We start from the raw sequence: 6213 nt of genomic DNA, 5'->3' as shown, positions 1-6213 counted from the left end.
AGCTGAAGAGAGCACAAGCACCCCCACCCATCCTGTGCTCCTTCTACAGAGGCACCATCGAGAGCATCCTGACCAGCTGCATCACTGTGTGGCTGGGGAGTTGCACTGCTGCCAACCACAAGACCCTGCAGCGCACCGTGAAGGCGGCTGAACGGATCATCGGTGTCCCACTCCCCTCTCTTCTGGACCTCTACGGCACCCGCCTCACCTGCAAAGCAACCCGCATTGTGAGTGACCCCACCCACCCCTCACACAGCCTCTTCAGCCTCCTGCCATCGGGGAGACGGTACCGCAGCTTGCGGGCCGGCTCTACCAGACTGAGAAACCGTTTCTTCCACCAAGCTGTCAGGAAGCTGAACTCTCTCCCTTCCCTTCCCTCCCCTCTGCCCCCATGAACACTGAACATTGGAACCTCCTCCTGTTTGAACATTGAAACAGAACCCTGGTCACTTATCGCACATTGCACGCATGCACAAGTTTCACTTTTCTTATAATCTTGTTTTATACTCCATTTTATTTAACTTAGTACTTTTGCACATTTAGGTTTATTAATGTAAATATTATTTATCTTTTTTACCTTGTTTTATTTTATTTACCGTACCTTTTTTATCTATATTGCACCGTGGGGAGGGGGGAAACGTAATTTCGATTTCACTGTATGTCTGACATATTTTGGAATTGACAAATAAAGAACCTTGAACCTTGAACCTTGACTGTTAATAGGAAAATGTTTTCCACAGAGCGCCACCTGCAGGCCAGGATTGTATGTATTTAACACTGGATTTGCAACTTGGGTTTTTAATGCAGTTGTTTTCTGATTGTCTTTTTGACTTTGTATCGTTTGTATTTGCAACATGTTTAATGTCAATGCAGTGTTTCATCCTTTTAGCAGCACATTTCCTTTATTCACAGCACTTTTCAGGCATTGCAATTGTTTTGACTTTTGCACTCTAACTACTCACAGTGCTTTTAGGTAGGTCAGGTCACATATATCCATTCAACAATTCACAGCATACTGATGGCAGAGTTTACTATCGAAAGTGACCATCAGAAGCAACAAAACCCATTCATATGCATGCCAAAGCCTCAAACAAACAGCGGGATTGAGTGTCTTCTCCAAGGACACATTGGATAGGTGATTGCAGGATCGAACTCAGACCTTCGGGTTGAGAAACGACTTACTCTACCAACTGATCCACAGCCGGCCCTGTATTCTTGCTGTGTCCAAAACACATGAAAAACTCCCACACATTTTTTATTGATTGTTCTTGTATTTCATGGAAAAAATCCTCCATAGCATCATAAAATTCATATCCTCCATAAGAAGCCCTGCAAAAATGTAAACTTTCAGATGAACACCAAATCACAATTTGATTCACCATCATACAAACTTGCACCTAAATATGTTGTGTCATTTCAACAGCAGGCACAGTACCCATGATCTGATCACTCTAGTTCATCTGGTACCTACCAGGACCTGTGATTATCCCTGGCTGTCCCTGTTAGCTGCCCCTTGTGCATCTCCAGGATTCCGACTTTCATATGTTCACATATGTTCCAGCCTTATAGAGTTGGTGTGACTGCTTTAAAACACCAGATGATAAGGTTTATTTGACAAATGAAATGTGATCACAGTATCCCAAGTTACATGTTTTCCACTTTACAGCCTCATGGATCACATTCTCTTTGATCTGGATGTGGTTAAACACAGGCCTTACCTTCTCCGCTTTGTATCAAAAGCTGATGAATTTTAAACAAGCCTTAAGGATGTTTCTTCCACGACACAGCTGCACTGTCACATCATAAAACAGATTTATCCTAAAAGACTTCAGTTGGATGATGGATGTCTTCACACAGAGGTGTTAGATTAAAACAACTCTGTGGGTTCTTCTGGAGAATGTAGATTTACTGTGTTTCATTTTTATTTGTAGGAGGAGTTTGAAGGATAAAAGATGAAGTTTGAAACTTTGGAGGATTTTTGAGGAAACACAGTTATATTCCACTAAACATCTATCATTTTTAGTCAGACATTACTGATATATCTATTGATTCTGGATAAAAGCATAATGGTGACCACTTTTTTCTGTTCTTCTCATCATGCCGTCTATCATCGATTTCTCCATGTTGTTAAGCTTTTTGTATCACTCTGATGGGGGGGAAGGCAAAAAAGTTTCCTCTTTCAGAACCATAAGCTGTTTTCAATCCATCGCAGTACTTATTTATTTTATTTCACACAAAACCATCAAAAAGTACTTGTTCCAAGGTAGGAAAACAACTCAAAAACAACAGAACAACCAGATATGAGACTTCACATAAAATGCAGAAAACCCACACAGCTTTGGTATCTGGTTGACAGTTAGCTCTGCCAAGCTAGCTCCCCATCTGCTACTGTTGAGCATAAGCACAGGTATTCAGACCGCTGGGAGATTTGACATGTCAAGCACAGGGCAGAGGGTTCTTGATGGACACAGTGTCAAAGTTTGATGACAGGGAGTGATGTTAAACAGTAGCAAAGGGATTAACAGCTAGTTCAGTGAGGGCAAGAGGGCTCATTAGTCCCATAATCTCAGTATTAGCTGCTGACATCCAGGTGTCAAAATCCAGGCCTGACTTGCTTTAAATCTCCATGTTGCTGTAATATTGGCATTATTCTGTATTGTTCAACTATGCATCTTTCCAAGCTAAACAAAACTTTTCATGCCTGGTCTTACTCTTACCTGTCAAAAGTAAACTGTCCAACATAGAGACACAAGTTTAGTGATAAGATAACTACCACATAATTAAAAATTCTAATAAATGCCCTCTTTAAATAACATCATGTTGGATAATAATGGAAATCATCATTGGATTACACTCATTGCTTTTGAATGATCACTTTGAAAACTTCGAATCTCGTCTAAAGTGATCAATTGAGACATGGCTTTAGTGTAAGAGTTAATATAGAGCTGCAAGCATCTGGTAGTTGTATGTTGCTAGACTATTAACTTCCCTGGTGAGGGACAGTTCTTTTAATATTGACACTGAATTTTGACATCAGATCAAAATCCAAAACTTTTGGAAATTATATATAAACGTACTGTATGTCTCTATCTGCTAAATGAACATTATTATTTAATCATCTAATTTTGGTAGATTTTAATGTTTAATTTCTGACTTTTTTCATCACAAGAAGACGAAATATGTGACTCATACACATCATTAAAAAGTGACCAAAAAGGACCTGGTGTGTTTCTCAAAATCCTCAATGTTTTGCTGATCTGAATAATGTAAAGCTACATTTATTATGGCCTAGTCAGTGGATTAAACAGAGCAAGCCTTTCTGCAGAAAGGATCTCACATTCTGTGTGTAGTGTGTCAGAGTGCTACCTCTGTGACCTCTGACCCTTATGAGCCTGTGCACTGTTGGTGATCCTCAGGATTGAAGCACGCTCAACAAGGATGGTTGAGCACTGACCTGCTTTCCTCATAACAATCATGTTAATAATGTTGATATGAGGAGCCGACTGATGGTCTATGTATGACTTAATTCGAGCTCCGGTGTCTATGATGCATTTCCGCTGCAGGGCTGACCTTCGGAAAAAAACATCCCCAACCAGTGGATCACTTTCCGCTCACTCTGACTCCCTCCAGCACGCTAAACCACGGGTAGTTTTTGTTTATCACTTCTGTATCCTTCGGTCCCTGCGTGTCACGTGGCAGCAGAGCTGTTAAAAGCATTTTGTGAATAAATGTGACCTGACAGTGACTGTCTGTGGGGTCAAAGTAACACAACACCAGCTGGAATAAACAGCAGAGGGTGGGCAGAGAGCGTTTTTACATGTGGACAACACATCTCTCTGACAGAAATCCTCTTTGTGTGGACAGGAAACTGCACAATAAATGTGGAGAGATTAAAGCATCCTAATGCATCATTATGCACCATCCACCGTACTTCTTGAACCATCAGTAAGTTCAGCATGCTCACAAAATTCTAAGGTCTCATTTTTTGTTAATAAATTATTTTATCAATTCGGCTGTTGGTTTTTGTTTCTGCATCACTTAAATTATGATTGCGCTGTTAGTGTCTCTACAGTTGAAGCTCTATTAATGCACTCAGAGTTGTTCAGAAGAGATCTGGGGGTTACAGTTACAGACATATTGTGATACTTTGGTTTCATGTTCTTCTGAAGATGAAGGATTAGCCTTGACAGCCATTACATCTTGAATACACACAATATGGTGTTTGAGAGTTTGAATAAAGTCCAGTGTGGTTTACACTGTCCAATTTAGTTGTGCCGGGTTATCGATACTTTATAAAATCCATGCCCGTGGAAACCCAACCCATGCCCTAATTTTGTAAAGATCAGGATATAATGTCAAAGCAAGAACCTAACAAAGTGTATATATGGCTTTATTCCCAACAGGTTGGATTAAAGCAAATGTCTGTTTACAGACGAAAAAAATGCAGTGTTGTAAAAGTTTAACTACTTACAACATAGTGCGCAGCGTAAAAAAACAACATCTCAGACATTTACACTTAGGACTCTGAGTCCTGACAACACTGAATTACATTTGTTTTGTACAGAAAATGGCCACTGTCAGTGCTAAAAGTGTCATGGTTTGGTTTTGTTTCTGGTTCTTCTAGTTTCATTCTGTCCTTAGTGTACTTGTTTCCTAGTGTTGATTGTTTTCCCTTGTGTGCTTTAATGTTTCTTAGTCTTGTGGTTAACTTTAGTCCTTAGTGTGTTTCCCTGTGTCCTTGTGTTCTTCTATGTTGTCTGTAGGCTTGTTTTCCTGTTACTTGTGTTTTCAGTTTCTTAGTTTGGTGTTTAATGTTTTTAAGTCTAGTCTTTAGTGTTTCCTGTTTTATTTTGTATATCTGGTTTTGGTGGTTTCAGTGTTGGGTTTTACTTTGTACTTGTCCTCAGTGTTCTGGTCTTGTGTTCTTTGTTCCTTGTGTTTCCCGCCTTTGTGATTACCCTGATGTTCCTCACCTGTCTCGTTAGTCTCACCTGCGTCTGATTACCCCTGTCTATTTAGTCTCTGTGTTTGCCTCTGTTTCTTGTGGTGTCATTGTATTGTCAATGTCTCGTGGTCTGTCGTCCTGGAATGTGTTTCATCTCCCTGCTCCCTGTGTTTTCTCCTCCTGGTTTTTGGATTTTTGGTTTTTGGTTTTCGAGACGTTTTGGATTTAGTTTTTCAGTAAGTTTTTGTTTTGTCTTTTGTTAATAAATTTTTATCCTGCACTTGGGTCCTCCTCTCCCTGTTTCCTGTCTGCTCGTTCGTGACAAAAAGTGTTGTTAGTGGCCAGAGGCCCTAACACTGATGGTGTAGCAGTTGCAGTTATTAAAGATAGTAATATTGAATTGGGGTTTTCTGAGGTTTTTTTGTGTTTAGGTTCTTGCATATTCGAAATGTATAAGCCACAAGAGATGTCGGTTAGCTTGGCCACTTTATTGAGAAACCCATTAGTGGGTCCTCATGAAAGAGACGATGCGTCGCTGCATCACTAGGGAACTTGGGACCTGCTCCGTCAGATGACACTGCAGGTTGCACCGTCAAAAATAGACATGCAGCGTTTTTGAAACTGACCAAAGTGAAATGGCGCTGCTGGCACGCACTAGAGATGGATTGCACCGCTCACTGCGGAAACTCGATTGACTAGAATGGCTGCAGACAACTGCACAGCATAATTATGTGAAAATTGAGAGTTGCAGTACTCTCTTGTAGCCACAGTGGGTCATTGTAAAAAAAATTAGTTTGGATGAATTTATTGTTTCTTTTGAAGCCCAGCCCAAAGAGCTGATCATTGCATTGCAGGTGAATAAAAATGAGTTTTGCTTAATTAAAAATGTGTGTTTATTGCCAAGTACATTTACATACATTGTTTTGATGCAAAACAATTAACAAGGAAATATAAAAAGAGCAGAGCTCCTGCTGACAGCTTAAATAAAATAAAATTAAAATTAAAAAAAACAAAATGTACAAAATTTGCAATGAAGGAAATGTGCAGGTATCTTCAAGATTGCGTACAGTGTAAACAGAACATATTAATGTAATGTGTAAATTGTAATGCTATTAGACTGTAGGTCTGATGAGAGTCTGTTAAGTGGGGGAAGAACAGAACATTGATGAGGCTGACAGCAGACAGGAAGAAACTGTTCCTCCTGATGGTTGGTCCTGATAGGCCACAATGAGGGGTGAATCCATTCTAAATTCATGCACTCCACTCAT

The 6213-nt window shown here is 40.1% G+C and overlaps 1 long non-coding RNA gene across 1 annotated transcript; it reads left to right on the top strand.

The window, feature by feature from the left end:
- Positions 1-386: 386 nt before the first annotated feature.
- On the top strand, positions 387-5225 carry LOC306821010. Its single transcript, XR_013778742.1, has 2 exons — positions 387-445; positions 4591-5225. It is a non-coding gene; the product is annotated as an uncharacterized lncRNA (long non-coding RNA).
- Positions 5226-6213: the final 988 nt, after the last annotated feature.

The sequence above is a fragment of the Symphodus melops genome, assembly GCF_947650265.1.
Source record: "Symphodus melops genome assembly, chromosome: 3".
Taxonomy (NCBI): domain Eukaryota; kingdom Metazoa; phylum Chordata; class Actinopteri; order Labriformes; family Labridae; genus Symphodus; species Symphodus melops.
The sequence above is the reverse complement of the archived record's forward strand: the minus strand, read 5'-3'. Positions and strand labels throughout refer to the sequence as shown.